Source organism: Bombina bombina, chromosome 5 (genome assembly GCF_027579735.1).
Source record: "Bombina bombina isolate aBomBom1 chromosome 5, aBomBom1.pri, whole genome shotgun sequence".
Lineage (NCBI taxonomy): Eukaryota > Metazoa > Chordata > Amphibia > Anura > Bombinatoridae > Bombina > Bombina bombina.
The window spans coordinates 657,899,930-657,919,399 of record NC_069503.1 but is presented as its reverse complement, the minus strand read 5'-3'; positions in this window follow the sequence as shown (position 1 = coordinate 657,919,399).

Genomic DNA, 19,470 nt, shown 5'->3' with positions numbered 1-19,470 from the left:
AGTGCAACTATCGACACTTCTCTTAGTTCAATAGTGTCTATTAATATATATTTTTTGTCACTAAGAGATATAGTTGCTCTGGAGTGTCAGACCTTGGGGATACTAAGGCTCATATAAGATTAATTCTATGTTTGTGCACAATCTCTGATTTTAAGTAAGAACATTTATGGTAAATTCCATCAGTAACAAGCATTATATATTAACATATTAACATTCTTAGCATAGATAACTTGTAAGTTAAGTCCATGAAAATAACAATAAAAAGATGAAAAAATAGTAATCAATATAGATACATATAGATACTTGTATAATTTAACATCCATATCGTTTCTATTATTAATAATACTTCATGTGCTATGCCTATATAATGACAGGTTGCTGCTAAATATAAACTTAAAAAATGGAAAATTATATAAAACTTTTATATGAAACATTTATATGAATACAGTATGATTCATATACATTGCACACCATTAAAAAATATAACAAAAAGATATATAGGTATAATGAACCAAGGATAGATGCGGTCAAGTGATATTCAAACATCTGATTAGACATATGTTCCCTATTCTCAATAAGATACTACAATGTGAATATTATATGTAATCCTTCTATGTAATAAGCCCTTAATTCGGTGAAGCCGATTAAAACTCTCTAATTCCCTATTTATTGAAGTATTACTAATAATGTCATTTAGACATTACTCGTGGTTAAGAGGTCTAAGCCATTAAACTATTCGGGATGGCAAGAAGGATAAGTCTATGGGAAGTTGGAAAATAAATGAATCTGATTAAATAAATAAGTAAGATATGTCTGTAATAAGAAAAGAATAAGATAGAAAAAAATTAGGCAGAAATTGTCTATGAGAATATTATAAGAAGTAGGAAAAATCAGTAGGTAAATAAAATTAAAGAATTAAGAAAATAAAGAAGTAAACAGACAGAGACTGGGATTAAAGCTCAAATAGAGATAAAACTCAAAGGGAAGACACTTGATTATGTTATCATAAGTCCGTAGTGATAAGTTCTTATATGTATGTAACATTTTCTAATATTACTGTAATTATCAAGCTAGTATTTAGTGAAATATGGTCAAGAGTGTATACTCAAAGGAGTGAGATGGTGAAATAGTGGCCACTTATGTATATTACAGTTGGCAGGGTTTTATCCGTTGGGTTCCATTATAGGATAAGGCTATGTACATTGCACATAAGTTGTATGTTTTATTATTTATTATTTTATAACTTAATGTGTCTTGTTGTTTTTTTATCATTTGTTGTAATTCTATATTCTTTGTATTTATCCTTATATTATTTAAATGAACAGATCTACATCTAGCCTCCTATTTATGCCATGAGGGTATCTAGTATCTAATTTTAGTATCCAAAACACCTCTCTTTTTAATAATTTATCCGTTTTGTCCCCTCCTCGTGCATTATTTAGGATTCTTTCTATACCGGTGAATGAGAAATAGGTTGTACCTATACCATGTTGACGGAAATGTTTTGCTACAGGAGTCTTAGGCTCCTTTTCAGTTAGTGAAAGGAGATGCTCCCTTATTCGATCTTTTAATGGACGTGTCGTAATTCCTGTATATTGCTGAAAGCAATATTGGCATGTAACAAGATAAATGACATATTGTGATGTGCAATCTATCCTCTGTCTGATTTTATAGGTTTCTCTTGTATTTGTTGATGTGAATGTAGTGTTTCTTTGTGTAAAATCACAGCTTTTACATGGTCTGTGACCACATTTGAAGAAACCTGGGTTTGGAGTTAGCCAATTGTCAGTTGGCTGTGGTCTTTCTGAAAAATTCTTGCTAGTTAAATTATTCAATGAGGGAGCTTTTTTGGCAACAAATTTGATCCCTTTAGATATAATTTCTTTTAGAGTATTATCACTTTCAAGAATTGTGAGTTTCTTTTTAATAACTTTGCAGATTTTGTAATACTGATTGCTAAACTTGGTTGAAAAGACAATGTTGTCGTTGTCAAGTCCTCTGTCTTTTTTACAGAAAAGGCTATTTCTTGGTAGTCTTTCTACTTCTTTGTTAATTTTATGAAGTTTATGTTTATTGTAGCCTCTTTTTATGAGTCTGTTGGTTAATTCTGTGGCCTCTATTTTGTATATATTCACGTTGGAGCAGTTCCTACGGAGTCTTAAGTATTGTCCTTTGGGGATTCCCTTTTTCAGGTGTGGTACGTGGCATGAATCTGCTCTAAGGATAGTGTTCCTAGAGGTTGGTTTTCTGTATGTAGATGTATTGATATCTAAATTGGACTGGTCTATGCTAAGCTTAAGGTCCAAGTATTCAATCAGTTGGGCATCACTCTTGTGGGTAAAGGTTAAGTTCATGTTATTGGTATTAATGTAAGATATAAAATGTTCTATAGTGTATTCACTATGTGTTGTGTCCCAAATTATAATGAGGTCGTCAATGAAACGACCATATAGTATGACATTATTTTTGTATGGGAAATCAGCTGTAAAAATCATGTTCAATTCCATGTACCCCATGTATATATTGGCATAGGCTGGGGCGAATTTTGCGCCCATGGCCGTGCCACGTTTCTGTAAGTAGTAATTGCCTTCATGAACAAAATAATTATGTTTTAAAAGGAATTCCGCTGTTTCTACTACAAAGGTAATAAAGCCTGTATCAAAGTCTGTGTGTCTTAGTAACATTTCATTCAGGGCTATCAGTCCTGTTGTATGCGGAATGCTGGAATACAGCGCGGCTACATCAATAGTAAGCCATCTGTATCCTCTTTTCCATTTGATGTTACTTAATTGTTGGATAAGGTGGCCACTATCTTTTATGTATCCAGATAATGATTGTACTAGTGGTTGTAATAAGTGGTCAAGCCAGCCTCCAAGCCTCTCACACAAGGAGCCCTGGCTGGCCACTATGGGTCTGCCGGGCGGTTTAGAAAGGTCTTTATGTATTTTGGGGGCTATTCTGAAATTAGGTATGGTGGGGGCTTTTACCAGTAGAAATGATGTTAAGTCTTGTGTCATATACCCATATTCAGTGGCTGTGTCTAAGTGACTTTCTAGTTGTTTACTAAAAGCAATAGTGGGATTGAAGGTTAATTTCATATATTGTTCATTGTCATTGAGCTGATTGTTTATTTCCTCCAAGTAGTCACAAGTATTAAGGAGGACAATAGCCCCCCCCTTATCAGCTTTGGTTATGACTATATTAGGATTTTTTCTTAAATCTTTAAGTGCTTTTCTCTCTCCATGATTCAAGTTATCCCTGACTTTACATTGTGCATTAGTGTGTACTGTTTCATTAAGTTCCGTTAATTCTTTTTCTATTGATCTCTGAAATAGGTCTATTAAGTGGTCACGTGCGTGTACTGGGTAAAAATGTGATTTTTCTTTGAATGTGTAGGGATGGGAGGTGTTAAGTGTTTGTCCCGATAGACGGGTAGAGTGCTGTTGTAAAGACGTAAGAGTTGTGAGATCAGTAAGGTCAGAAAATAGAAGTCCTATATTCACCGTGGGAATTGATTTGTTCATAGGTGGTTGTTGTGTTGTTTCAGAATTAAAAAAGTGTTTCTTTAGAACTATTTTTCTCACCAATTTATTGGTATCTAAAAGAGTGTCAAATAAATCAAAATTGGTTGCTGGTGCAAAACTTAAACCTTTATTTAGCAAATTAACATGGTGAGGTGATAATGCAAAGTCAGAGAGGTTAACTGTCGCTACTTCTTCTTGTTTTTTCTGTCCCTGCTGGGGTATCTAAAAGTGTGTTCACCCTTCTTAGGGGTGCTGGTTTGCTGCGGTTGTTTAACCAGAGCTTTTAAATTTTGTCTTGTTGAAGTGGTACTATTTGTAGGTATGGTGTCTGGTTCTTCTGTAGTTGTCTCTGTAGTTTCACTATCTACGTTATCAGTTTCAATACTTGAAAATGTGACTTTCCTAGGGGTTTGGCTTTTATTCTGTTGTGATTTTTTGTTATTGCCGTTAGGATTTTTCTTGTGTGACCCTCTCCTGCCTTGTGGTCTAGTCTTTTGCCAAGAGTAGACAATGTCAAGATCATAATCCTTTTTGTCCCTATTATATTTCTGCACTTTTCTATCTGATAAGGTGGTGTCCAACTGGTCAATTGTGTTATCTAGTTGCATTTTATAATCAGTATATTTTTGTGTTGACTCAAATTTCTTAAGCAAATCATAGGTTTTATTGATTTCTGTTAGTATGATGTCCCTTTCTTCTCTCTTATGTCTAAGGAGTTGTTTCATACATATAATAGAACAGTTTGTTAAATTAGTATTCCACTCTTCCATAAATACAGGATTTTCTAAGGCAAACGAGGGATATTTCTTCATGCGAAGTCCTCTTGGGACTTTGTTTTCTGAAATATATAAATCAAGGAACTCTATGTCCCACCATAGATTGGTCTCCTTATATCTCAATATCTCTAAGCTTGAAAATGCAGTATCTAAGTTATCTTCCCTTATAGATTCTATTACTTCACTGTGACCTTTCAGTGCAGTAGCCATAATTTGCTTTCTCTTTTGTTCATTTATCACCCCTGTGGGGACTAGTGTTGTTGCCATATTTCCAGGCAGATAAAGCAAATTTGGTCTGTACTGGAAAGTAAATAGTTAATAATACAATAAACAGTATAATAAATGTGTAAAAGTAATTGTACTAAATTATACAGGTCTACTATATACCAGCTGTGTGACTGAACACAAGGAATAACATTCATCAATAAATCATCAAAAGAAGAAAACTGTGTTCAGAATCAAATGATCCCCTGGTGCTAAAAGCCGTATAACAAAGCACCCAGTCGTGGGGAAATTCTCGGTCCAAATAAATTATGTATTAGTGAGGAACCAAAAAAAATCAGTATGTAAAGTCACTGGGGTAGGAACAGAGTCCGTTGTGCCTTATGGACAAAGTATAACATAGAATGAAAGTAAAGTTCCACAGTTTCCAGGTGTCTCAAAAGCCTAGTAGTCACGGGTGGCAGTGTTAAATCACAGTATAGCGTCTCCGATCAATTCTTACCCTCCAATCCGATGGTGGGATGCCTGGGAACACTCCTGTACTTCTCCTCGAATAGGCGGTAAACCCCTTCGGGGGGGTGCAGTCTGTGTTTCCCTTCTCGGCGTATCAGCTGATCAGACGCATGGACGTTTCCTCAGTACCTCACCCGTGACGTTGCAAGGCTGAACCAAGTGGTGTTTCCTGGGGGGGGGGAAGTGATCCGTAAAGGCCAGATAATAACGGCTCTGTAACCCGGAGGTGGCTTATGCTGGTATATGGTGCTTGAAGCGGTAAACCCAACCGCTTAGGAACATCAGGTCAGAAAAGGAAAATAGCACCAATGAGTCGTAGCATCTGTTATGGTAAGAAAAGTTTATTGTACAGTCCAATGTTAGAGTACAAACAGAGTCACAGTGAAGAACGCCTGACGCGTTTCGCGCATGCGTAGATGCGCTTCTGGATACATAAAAGATAGTGGCCACCTTATCCAACAATTAAGTAACATCAAATGGAAAAGAGGATACAGATGGCTTACTATTGATGTAGCCGCGCTGTATTCCAGCATTCCGCATACAACAGGACTGATAGCCCTGAATGAAATGTTACTAAGACACACAGACTTTGATACAGGCTTTATTACCTTTGTAGTAGAAACAGCGGAATTCCTTTTAAAACATAATTATTTTGTTCATGAAGGCAATTACTACTTACAGAAACGTGGCACGGCCATGGGCGCAAAATTCGCCCCAGCCTATGCCAATATATACATGGGGTACATGGAATTGAACATGATTTTTACAGCTGATTTCCCATACAAAAATAATGTCATACTATATGGTCGTTTCATTGACAACCTCATTATAATTTGGGACACAACACATAGTGAATACACTATAGAACATTTTATATCTTACATTAATACCAATAACATGAACTTAACCTTTACCCACAAGAGTGATGCCCAACTGATTGAATACTTGGACCTTAAGCTTAGCATAGACCAGTCCAATTTAGATATCAATACATCTACATACAGAAAACCAACCTCTAGGAACACTATCCTTAGAGCAGATTCATGCCACGTACCACACCTGAAAAAGGGAATCCCCAAAGGACAATACTTAAGACTCCGTAGGAACTGCTCCAACGTGAATATATACAAAATAGAGGCCACAGAATTAACCAACAGACTCATAAAAAGAGGCTACAATAAACATAAACTTCATAAAATTAACAAAGAAGTAGAAAGACTACCAAGAAATAGCCTTTTCTGTAAAAAAGACAGAGGACTTGACAACGACAACATTGTCTTTTCAACCAAGTTTAGCAATCAGTATTACAAAATCTGCAAAGTTATTAAAAAGAAACTCACAATTCTTGAAAGTGATAATACTCTAAAAGAAATTATATCTAAAGGGATCAAATTTGTTGCCAAAAAAGCTCCCTCATTGAATAATTTAACTAGCAAGAATTTTTCAGAAAGACCACAGCCAACTGACAATTGGCTAACTCCAAACCCAGGTTTCTTCAAATGTGGTCACAGACCATGTAAAAGCTGTGATTTTACACAAAGAAACACTACATTCACATCAACAAATACAAGAGAAACCTATAAAATCAGACAGAGGATAGATTGCACATCACAATATGTCATTTATCTTGTTACATGCCAATATTGCTTTCAGCAATATACAGGAATTACGACACGTCCATTAAAAGATCGAATAAGGGAGCATCTCCTTTCACTAACTGAAAAGGAGCCTAAGACTCCTGTAGCAAAACATTTCCGTCAACATGGTATAGGTACAACCTATTTCTCATTCACCGGTATAGAAAGAATCCTAAATAATGCACGAGGAGGGGACAAAACGGATAAATTATTAAAAAGAGAGGTGTTTTGGATACTAAAATTAGATACTAGATACCCTCATGGCATAAATAGGAGGCTAGATGTAGATCTGTTCATTTAAATAATATAAGGATAAATACAAAGAATATAGAATTACAACAAATGATAAAAAAACAACAAGACACATTAAGTTATAAAATAATAAATAATAAAACATACAACTTATGTGCAATGTACATAGCCTTATCCTATAATGGAACCCAACGGATAAAACCCTGCCAACTGTAATATACATAAGTGGCCACTATTTCACCATCTCACTCCTTTGAGTATACACTCTTGACCATATTTCACTAAATACTAGCTTGATAATTACAGTAATATTAGAAAATGTTACATACATATAAGAACTTATCACTACGGACTTATGATAACATAATCAAGTGTCTTCCCTTTGAGTTTTATCTCTATTTGAGCTTTAATCCCAGTCTCTGTCTGTTTACTTCTTTATTTTCTTAATTCTTTAATTTTATTTACCTACTGATTTTTCCTACTTCTTATAATATTCTCATAGACAATTTCTGCCTATTTTTTTTCTATCTTATTCTTTTCTTATTACAGACATATCTTACTTATTTATTTAATCAGATTCATTTATTTTCCAACTTCCCATAGACTTATCCTTCTTGCCATCCCGAATAGTTTAATGGCTTAGACCTCTTAACCACGAGTAATGTCTAAATGACATTATTAGTAATACTTCAATAAATAGGGAATTAGAGAGTTTTAATCGGCTTCACCGAATTAAGGGCTTATTACATAGAAGGATTACATATAATATTCACATTGTAGTATCTTATTGAGAATAGGGAACATATGTCTAATCAGATGTTTGAATATCACTTGACCGCATCTATCCTTGGTTCATTATACCTATATATCTTTTTGTTATATTTTTTAATGGTGTGCAATGTATATGAATCATACTGTATTCATATAAATGTTTCATATAAAAGTTTTATATAATTTTCCATTTTTTAAGTTTATATTTAGCAGCAACCTGTCATTATATAGGCATAGCACATGAAGTATTATTAAAAATAGAAACGATATGGATGTTAAATTATACAAGTATCTATATGTATCTATATTGATTACTATTTTTTCATCTTTTTATTGTTATTTTCATGGACTTAACTTACAAGTTATCTATGCTAAGAATGTTAATATGTTAATATATAATGCTTGTTACTGATGGAATTTACCATAAATGTTCTTACTTAAAATCAGAGATTGTGCACAAACATAGAATTAATCTTATATGAGCCTTAGTATCCCCAAGGTCTGACACTCCAGAGCAACTATATCTCTTAGTGACAAAAAATATATATTAATAGACACTATTGAACTAAGAGAAGTGTCGATAGTTGCACTGGACAGCCACACCATTGGCTCACTTTCAAACTAACAAATGATTGGTAGAAATACTGTTTAAAAGCTGTCACACTTAGATTTGAATTAGCCTCCGAAGAAGCGCATCTACGCATGCGCGAAACGCGTCAGGCGTTCTTCACTGTGACTCTGTTTGTACTCTAACATTGGACTGTACAATAAACTTTTCTTACCATAACAGATGCTACGACTCATTGGTGCTATTTTCCTTTTCTGACCTGATGTTCCTAAGCGGTTGGGTTTACCGCTTCAAGCACCATATACCAGCATAAGCCACCTCCGGGTTACAGAGCCGTTATTATCTGGCCTTTACGGATCACTTCCCCCCCCCCAGGAAACACCACTTGGTTCAGCCTTGCAACGTCACGGGTGAGGTACTGAGGAAACGTCCATGCGTCTGATCAGCTGATACGCCGAGAAGGGAAACACAGACTGCACCCCCCCGAAGGGGTTTACCGCCTATTCGTGGAGAAGTACAGGAGTGTTCCCAGGCATCCCACCATCGGATTGGAGGGTAAGAATTGATCGGAGACGCTATACTGTGATTTAACACTGCCACCCGTGACTACTAGGCTTTTGAGACACCTGGAAACTGTGGAACTTTACTTTCATTCTATGTTATACTTTGTCCATAAGGCACAACGGACTCTGTTCCTACCCCAGTGACTTTACATACTGACTTTTTTTGGTTCCTCACTAATACATAATTTATTTGGACCGAGAATTTCCCCACGACTGGGTGCTTTGTTATACGGCTTTTAGCACCAGGGGATCATTTGATTCTGAACACAGTTTTCTTCTTTTGATGATTTATTGATGAAGATTCTAATAACTAGCAATCACCAAAATCTATACACAGCCAACTTCAAACTTCTTATGAACAATGTAGTAAGAGACCTTTCAAGCTGGAAAAATAAGCCATTATCATGGTTAGGGAGATTCCACACCATCAAAATGAATATCCTACCTCGAATATTATATGTACGGTAAACATTACCTATAATTTTGCCAAAAGAATACCTCAATCAGTTGGAGGGTAATATAGAAACATTTATATGGAACAGAATTAAACCTAGAGAACCAAAGAAAAACATTATATTTAACTAGAGAGAGGGGGGGCTTGGGACTCCCACTTAGTCCACGATATCGACTTGCAACAATATTCCAAAGAATAATAGATTGGAGTCACAACTTTGTCAATAAACAGCGAACACAATTAGATAGGGAAATACTACAACTGGAAACTGTGGGTGGGCTGGCTTGGATACAACCTACACACAGACCAAACAAAATTTGGGAATACCCATTGCTAGCAGAACTCTTTACGCAATGGGATGCAATAATAAACACCAGCACACATATTACAACACGACCTGCACCCCTGACCCCTTTTACTGACAATCCATAACTCTCATTCATGCAAAAACATAGGCCTAGATTTGGAGTTCGGCGGTAAAAGGGCTGTTAACGCCACGCGTGTTTATGTCTAACGCACGTCATTGTTTGACTCCGGTATTTAGAGTTAAAATAAGACCATCTAACGATGCTCCTAACGCGTGTATGTCACACGCGTAATACTGCCCGCGTAAGACAGTCTCCCATAGAGATCAATGGGAAAGGCAAAAAATTGCTTTTTTCACCTAACACTCGATCTCGCGAGAATACGTACAGCTCGGTCATATGACGCATACCACATCATGCACAACAATAACACGCCGCAAATGTCACAACAACAATCAATCAACAAAGCACACAAGCATTACACATTCACAAGTGGGGGATGTTTTAATAAAATTTTATACGGGGAATACGCATATACTTTAAGATGCGGAAAATCGCTAAATAACAACAAGGATTAAAAATGATATACATACACTAGAAAAAAGATCGTATTCAATATCACTATATATTATGACAAACATACATATACAACACTTCACAAAGAACACACCATCGCAAAATCACATTTAAAAAGAATACTATTGGACAATGTTAGAGAAAACGACCACTATGACATCATCGCATTCTACACATTCCACAAATACCAACTCAAAATGAGCATGCGCAAATTCACACACCTAATACACATTGCACTAATATTAATTGCTAATAAAGCACACCTGAACACTATTTACAACGCAAATAGGTACATCATTAAACATTTACACAGGGTATATAAGCACCACACAAGCATGGCTTCTTTGACTGTGTTGCTGTTGGGTCTTTGGAGATTGGAGGTTTAAGAATAGAGAGTTTGAGAATTTTTGAGAGTTAGTGTTAGCGTGAGAGAGTCAGTTGGTAGTGTTAGCGTGAGAGAGTGAGTGAGTTAGTGGTAGTTAGTGGGAGTGGGAGAGAGTCTGTTAGTGGGAGCGTGAGTGAGTTAGTGGGAGTTATTAGTGAGAGTTGTTAGTGGGAGCGTCAGTTAGTGGTAGTTATTGAGCGTTAGTGGGAGTGTTTGTTAGTGAGAATTAGAAGTAGTGTGAGTTAGCGAGCGAGTGATTTTTCTGTACACTTAACACATTTACACGCAAACACATTCAATACATACATACACTTATCAATAAAACTACATACACTCCATACCCCCTACCCCCTCATACTACACTCCATACCCCATTCCTTGTAGTCCCATTCCCTTTCATCCCATTTACTCTTATCCCATACCCCATACCCATCCCATACCCATCCCCTAGTTACATTTAGTTTACATATCCTCCTTTTAGTCTTATTCTTTTCGTTTATTTAAATACTCCTTACCCTCTTTGTTTTTTACATCCCTCTCACACTTTAAGCACCTTTTTTGTCTTTTTAGTTCTTTATTTTGACCCCCTTTAATTTCATCACACTCACTTTTTGTTTGATTATTTGGGGTTTAGTTTAGGGAAGAGATGGAGGCCAGGCAGGGGACAGGTAGAGGGGGGAGTAGAGGGAGGGGGAGAGGAACAGGGCAGGAAGGGGGGCAGGAAGCGGGGGTGGAAGCAGTGGGTGGACCCAGCCACTTGGTTCAAGATGACCAAGTGGCTGGGCCCAGTGGCGGTCAGAGTAGGGCTTCACAGTCCGGGAAACAGAGGGCATCATCACAGGGGAAGGCCAAGGCGACTAGGGAGGCGAGGTTTTCGATGGAGGAGAAGGAGGCCCTCGTAGAGGCCTATATGGCCAGGCATAGGATGCTGCAGCACCAAAAGACCACCCCGACTGACAGGAGGAGGCTCTGGAACGAGATCAGGAATGCAGTCAATGCAGTGGGTGGCCGGAACCGCGATATGGATTCTATCAAACATCGGTACCGGGACTGTAAACTTGAACTGAAAAAAAAGTTAAGCCTGGAGGCCCGACATGCCGCAGGGACCGGTGGCGGCCCTGCCATTGAAATGGAGTACTGCCGATGGGAGGAAATGTTGCGGCCCAGCATCTCCGAGGTGGAAGTAGTCGGTATCGGAGGAATCGATACCGGGAACCTGCCATTCTCATCTGACGGTAAGCTTATTGAACAATAATTTCACATACAAATGTATTTCAAGGGACACTATACGCAAACATTTACTTTCATGATTGAGGTAGCGAATACAATTTGACAAAACATTCAAATGTACTTATATCACCTAATTTGATTCATTCTTGAGATATATTTTAATGAACAAATAGCCATGCACACGGTGAAACAATCACAGGAGGCAGCTATATTCAGCTAACAATCAGCATCTTATAAGCATATTTAGATATGCTTTTCAGCAAAGAATATCCAGAGAATTAAGCGAATTAGATAAGAAAAGTACATTCGAAAGTTGATACAAAATGTATGCTTCTAAATCATGAAAGATAAAACATTGGGTTTCATGTGTTAAGGATCAGATTAATGCTATAACGTTGTTTACACGCATTCTATTACTTTGCGGTTACATCAGTATCTAGGCTATAGGTTAGGTGTGCATTTAAACAGACTGAAAAAAAAAGCAAAAACATTCACATTGACCACAGATATCACAAACACGGTTTAGAAAAAGCGGAAATAGTATTGATTGTTTGTTAGATTTCAAAGTGGATTAATGATTCTGCATTTGTAATTGTATCGTAAGCTAAGTCATTTAAACCTTTATTTGCAAATATGCTAATATATACATTTTTTTTTTTATTTTTTTTTTTTATATACAGAGTCTGGGGACGAGGCAGCAAAGCCTCCTGCATCTCCCCGGGATGAGAGTGGTGGTGAGGAATTTCCACTTCGGAGGGAAGAGGCCCCCCGTGACGAACAGCGCACGGGAGATGATGAAGAGGCCCCGGAAGCACAGGAGGAACCCGCGGAACCCGCGGAACCCGAGGTCCCTCAAAGACCTGCACTCCGCCGTGCACGGGCACCCCGCCGTGCACGGGTTCAACATGCACAACAAGAGGAAATAGCGGAGGTGCGGGTTCTACTGGAGTACATAGACCAGATGCGTACCTCCCGGATAGAAAATATAGAAGGACGACACAGAATACTTGATGGCCAAAATCAGATTATTCAAGGACAAAATGAAATCATCAACATACTGAATCGAATAGAAGAAGGCCAAACAAGAATATTTCAGCTTCATCAAGAAATGTTCACTTTTTTCCGGGAGGCGCATGCTGGTCTACCTCCTGTTGCTGTGCCTCTTGTTGCTGGGCCTCTTGCTGCTGGGCCATCTCCTCCTGCCAGCCCATCTCATCCTCCTCAGCCATCTACTCCTCCTCCTCAGCCATCTACTCCTCCTCCTCCTCAGCCATCTACTCATCCTCCTCAGCCATCTTCTCCTCCTCATCCATCTTCTCCTCCCCAGCCATCTACTCCTCACCTTGGTCGTCCCAGTACTCTTCCTTCCACTCCTCCCACAACAGCTCCAAGGAGGACTCTTCGGAGTCGGCAGTTGCCTCTCCCAGAGCCTCAGCCCCGTGGGAAGAGGGGAAGGAAGAGGAAGTAAGTATTTTTTTCATCTTCACTGCTTTTTTTAATTTAATGTGTAATGGATAGGTATGTGATGATGTGGTTTTCATACACTTGTGGACCACACTCTGTATATAATCGACTTCTATGGGACCGGGTCCATGGAGGCAGATTGTTTGCAGAGTGTGGGTTATAAGTGTGTGAAAACCACATCATCACATACCTATCCTTGTTCATGATATTGATTGGTTTCTGTGATGTGATGTCCAAACTGTTTCCCGAATCGCTAACTAAATTACCATAACAATTTTCCATGATGGCATATTACTGTTTGAATGCCAATAACACAGCTTAAAGGGACAGTCAGAAAATTATTGATTACAAAGAAAACACTGTATTACGCATTATAAAGTTGGAAACAACAAAACATGGAGAAATACATGTGTGACTTATGTGCTTACCCTTGTATCTATGACTATGAAAAATGACCACTTATTTGTTGTTCTGACATAACAACATTTTAGATATCAATGATCAATACATGGTCAATAATATGCTGTATGAGCACAAGGTTTTACATATACAAATGCTATCAAAATGCCCTCTAGTGCTCAAATTGTATAATGATTACAAGCACTCTTCAAGATCGAAGAAATGAGCACACCAACCTCATAAGTTTAGATAGCAAATTTAAATAAACCCAGACAAATGTTCAATTGTTGAGAAACATTTGATATCCTTGATATTACAGAATTGACTTTTAGAATAATGACAAACATTATATATTTTCTAAACTGTCCCTTTAACAACATTACATATGCTAACACATATTTTAAGCTTGTTGGTATATCTACATGTACTTTGTCAAATAAAAAAAATTTGAAATCACATTTATATTGACGTGTTAAATAAAGTCTATTTTCTTTAAGAGACATTATTGTGTTAATATTTTATTGTAAAGACATTTTTATTTAACAATGAATATGGTTTAAAGTCCTTTTAGGAGTGGGGGGGGTGAAAATATGCTAACAATAATATATTTGAAGATTAAACTATGTGGATCTCATACATGATACAAAAAACAACATTTGCATTCAAGGGACAGTATCCTATATTTTTAACATAACTGTATGTAATAGACACTACTACAAACAACAAGATTAACATATACTGATATCAATATTAAAAAGCTTCAAACACTTGAAAATAAAATAGGGTTAGCTATATTGAAAATATAGACGAAACCCCCATTACAACCGTAAAACAACACAATACCCCATCATTAACATATGAAAAGACCCTTTACACAAACTGGAGAAAGCTGGAGAATGTACTCACATGAAACTCAGAGGCTTTGCGAGGAGTAAGAAAATTACTTACATTTTCTTAGAACAGAAGAAAAAATAAACGTATTGGTTAAACAATGGACTATCTAACTAGAGACAAAATCCAAGCTTTTGATTTATAATGTGAGTGTCTAATGAACCTTTAATAAAATATACAACGAAATTACATTTAGAAGAAGTCGGCATCATATATTTAGCATATGATAAAGATAAATGCATATTGATTACTTTATTCAAACACAATAGCGCTTATTTATTAATTAGATATATTCAACATTAAACACAACATAAATTTTTTCAGAAAAAGGAACATATTGTTGACAAACATATTAAACATGGACTGTAGAGATTTGCACTTGCCTAGAAATATCCTATGCATGAAAACATTTTTCTTTCGTTCGTTGATTCAACCAGACATACAGCAAAAGAGAATGTGGTGGTCTTTATCAGCTACGGGTCAACAATGTAACATGATGCAAATAATACATATTCGCAAGCTTTTTAAAATTGGCTGCAGTCACAAACGTTTTTAACGTGCACAAATATTGCGGGACTACGTAATCCAATCAGACGTTTTTTTACCTTTACATGTGCCGTCTTAACATGGCGCTTCCTTGATCACGTAAGAACGCCATCCAATGAAAGGCACATTATTGATCACGTAAGAACGCCCAAAAAAAAAGGCGCATCCTTGATCGCGTCAAAACGCAATCCAATAAAAGGCATATTCCTGATCACGTAAGAACAACAGTCAATACAAGGAATCATTGGACAGCCTGGCAGGTGACGTCTTAAGCAACATGGCGCATCCGAGATCGCTGAAAAACCGCAGACAATACAAGGACTCAGTGACAGCTTGGCATATCACTAAGAAACGTATTTATATTTTAGGAACTAGTATGTGTGTAGATTGCTATCTAGGAATTACAACAAATCCTGAATCATCTTTTCGGACTTGACTGTCCCTTGAACTATAGCTATGGTGTATATCTTTAACATTTAAAAGATACACATGAGAAATACATATGCCATTGATGTTTTAAGATATGTTTGGATTGTTGTTGAATAACAATAGTTATACATGTATTGATTAAACGTGTCATTTATTCAGGTTTAATTATTGGCAGCCTACCTATAGCCATATATGGGAGGAGATGTATTTTGTTAACATATTAGTTAACTAATATTCATCATCTAAATTATTTTCATTACACACAGAGGTTTATTTGGTTACACTTTTACACTAATATAGATTTGAAAATGAAATACAGGTGCTGTCAACATTACAATAAGATTGTTTATTAATAAAATTATATGTCTTTGTTCTTGTAAAAAGGACAAAAACGCTTTACAAATGGAAATACATTCATTAACAATTGTGATCAACATCACTTAAAGGGACATTATTTTGTTTTTAAAAAGAGCATACACATAGTCAATACTATTTCAATAAAATGAAGACTTTACAGGGATTATATCATTTTATCAATACTCAGATCATTTGGTAAAGGTGCATCAATTCATGCAGACTTTCTAAATACACACATGGATCTGAACATTTAAATATACATATATACACAAATACCAATCTATATATACATATATAAAGAAATTACTCTGCTAATCATAATCAGGCAATGATAGAGCTAAGAGAAAATAATATAAAGACAAATAATAAGATTACATTGGAGATGTTAATCTTAAAGTCATTTACTATTGTCTTACATATATGATTTCAGTATAACAAATATATTTGGTAGGTCCCTTTAAGGATCAACAACATAAACTAGAGCTTTCAAAAAATATCAGGAAGAATGAGGACAATTATTTGTGAAATAAAATGTATTTTATTAGTATGTAAGAAAACATACACAACGTTTATAAATAATCTTGTAAAAATAAGGAATATATGAGCCATATGACAAGGTAACACAGTGCATCACAGTCCATGAAGAGAGTTGCCAAGGGCCAGCATAGCCCCATTGGAGACATATGACAAGGTAACACAGTGCATCACAGTCCATGAAGAGAGTTGCCAAGGGCCAGCATAGCCCCATTGGAGACATATGACAAGGTAAAAGAGTGCATCACAGTCCATGAAGAGAGTTGCCAAGGGCCAGCATAGCCCCATTGGAGACATATGACAAGGTAACACAGTGCATCACAGTCCATGAAGAGAGTTGCCAAGGGCCAGCATAGCCCCATTGGAGACATATGACAAGGTAACACAGTGCATCACAGTCCATGAAGAGAGTTGCCAAGGGCCAGCATAGCCCCATTGGAGACATATGACAAGGTAACACAGTGCATCACAGTCCATGAAGAGAGTTGCCAAGGGCCAGCATAGCCCCATTGGAGACATATGACAAGGTAACACAGTGCATCACAGTCCATGAAGAGAGTTGCCAAGGGCCAGCATAGCCCCATTGGAGACATATGACAAGGTAACACAGTGCATCACAGTCCATGAAGAGAGTTGCCAAGGGCCAGCATAGCCCCATTGGAGACATATGACAAGGTAACACAGTGCATCACAGTCCATGAAGAGAGTTGCCAAGGGCCAGCATAGCCCCATTGGAGACATATGACAAGGTAACACAGTGCATCACAGTCCATGAAGAGAGTTGCCAAGGGCCAGCATAGCCCCATTGGAGACATATGACAAGGTAACACAGTGCATCACAGTCCATGAAGAGAGTTGCCAAGGGCCAGCATAGCCCCATTGGAGACATATGACAAGGTAAAAGAGTGCAACAGGCACAACAATAAACAGAAAAAAAGGCCAAATGGCAACACTAACCATAAAAATTCAACATGTGGACGGAGGATTCTTATCTGCCACCATGGAGCATATCCAGATCCTCCACTTACTGGTCATCCTCTTCATTGTCCTGTGCATGTCCAGCTCCAGATTCAGGCCTTGAACGTAATCGCATAATTTCACGCAGAGTCAAGTCCTGAACCCGGAGCTGGGCCTGCATGGTGTTGTTCATCCCTCTCAGGACAGCTGCGTTCCTCAACACGGCCTGCTCTACTCTTGCTATCCCTTCTAGCATGAGCCATGCTGAGTCACAGCCTAAAATAAAATTAAATATTAAGGATAATTACACAACAGACTAAAAATTTTTAATACATACATTGTCATCATAAAGACAAATAATTATTTACATTAATTAGTTTACATTTATTCTTTACACATGAATTAGGTTATTCAGACAGACAGAAATCATTAAAGGGACATGTTACTCAAACATGTTGTCCCCTTTAATTGGTTTTAGATGATCCACTTATACAGCTTGAGTGTATCAAATCTTGTTAAAGGATTTACATTGTACTTACATCAGAAATTTACAAATTAAATTTAGACTGTGGTAGGCACACCTATCCTTAAACATTTTTTCATTGAGGACAAGCTGTGTAAACATAGCAACCAGAAGAAATTACATTCCCACTGGGTTAGACAAGAGATAATGTATCCACATTTGTACATAACATTTTGGATCCAAGTAGTGGTGTTTGGTATATGTAGCGATATCCAATTAAAGGGACACTGAACCTAAATATTTAATGGACTCATTCAGATAGAGCATGACATGACAAATCTTTATAAATTACACATATTCATTATATGTTTTAATTCTCAAGCTATATTTTGAAAGCAAGAATGTTGCTTTTTATGGAAGCCAATATTTTTTTTATCAACTTTGTTTGTGCATGCTGGTTGATGGATACATTCATCCAACAATAAAGAAATGATGGCCAGATTTATTTTATTGTTTAAACTAATTATAGAAATTACTTTTTTTTAAAAAATATATCAAGAGAATGACGAATAATTAATAAGAGTATTAAATTATAAATTTGATTAACATTGCATGCTGGATTAGAATCACAATTTAACAAATTTAACTTCACTGTACCTTTAAGTATCTTATAAAGTGTATTTAGAATGATACTTACAGCTGTGCCTGGGAAGGACAATCTGACACCCAGGACAATGAAGGTTGAGACAGGGGGGAGGGATGGGATTGGCTTGGGGAGGGATGTGAATGGCTTGGGGAGGGGTGAGCTGCCGCTCCGGGGTAGGCCGTACAGCTGGGGAGTGGTGAGTTTGGGTCTGGGCAGCTGTACGGGCCAGAATACGGGGAGAGCGGCGAAGGGGGGTGTATGGGCGTTTTTTGGGAGGGACAGGATATGAAATATGGGAAGGGCTGGCAGTGGTCTGGGCATGGTCATGAGTTTGGTCATGGGAAGGGCTCTGGGTCTGTGCAGGGGTGTGGCCATGGTCATGGGTGTGTGCATGGGGAGGGGTCTGTGACTGGGCAGGGGCGGAAACCAGATGACCAGAAGTGGTGGATCCATCTGAAAATGTAAAGAAAATATATTAACATCTCATACATCCTGACATCAAATCAATGCATTTCAAATTGATTATGTTTTCAATATACTTCGAAGTGTGTTTGAATTTTTAAACAATTCTGAAATGAGGATATGGTATGTATATAGGCACTCAGATGAATATCAATGACTGTCTGTACAATTTGAACCTTATTATTGTGTTTTGGCATGGAATATGCATGTGACATAATGATGGCATGAATTATACATTTTTAAAAATTAATATACAAGCAGAATTTCATGCTGCCTGATATAGAAAGGGGGCAGTAGTGTATTTGAACAGACAAATAATATTCCTTTTTAAAGGGCAAAAGCTGTAGACTTTTAATGTCTTCAATAAAATGATTTCAAAAAAAGAAACATGTTGGAAACATGATAGATATATTTCACATACCATCAGACTCCAAGGCAGCCTCTTCCTCCTCCGTCCCACATGTGACAGCAATCTCTGTAAAACATAACATGTTGTGTACACGTTAAGATCAGATATTATAACATATGTTACTGTTGCTCAAATAC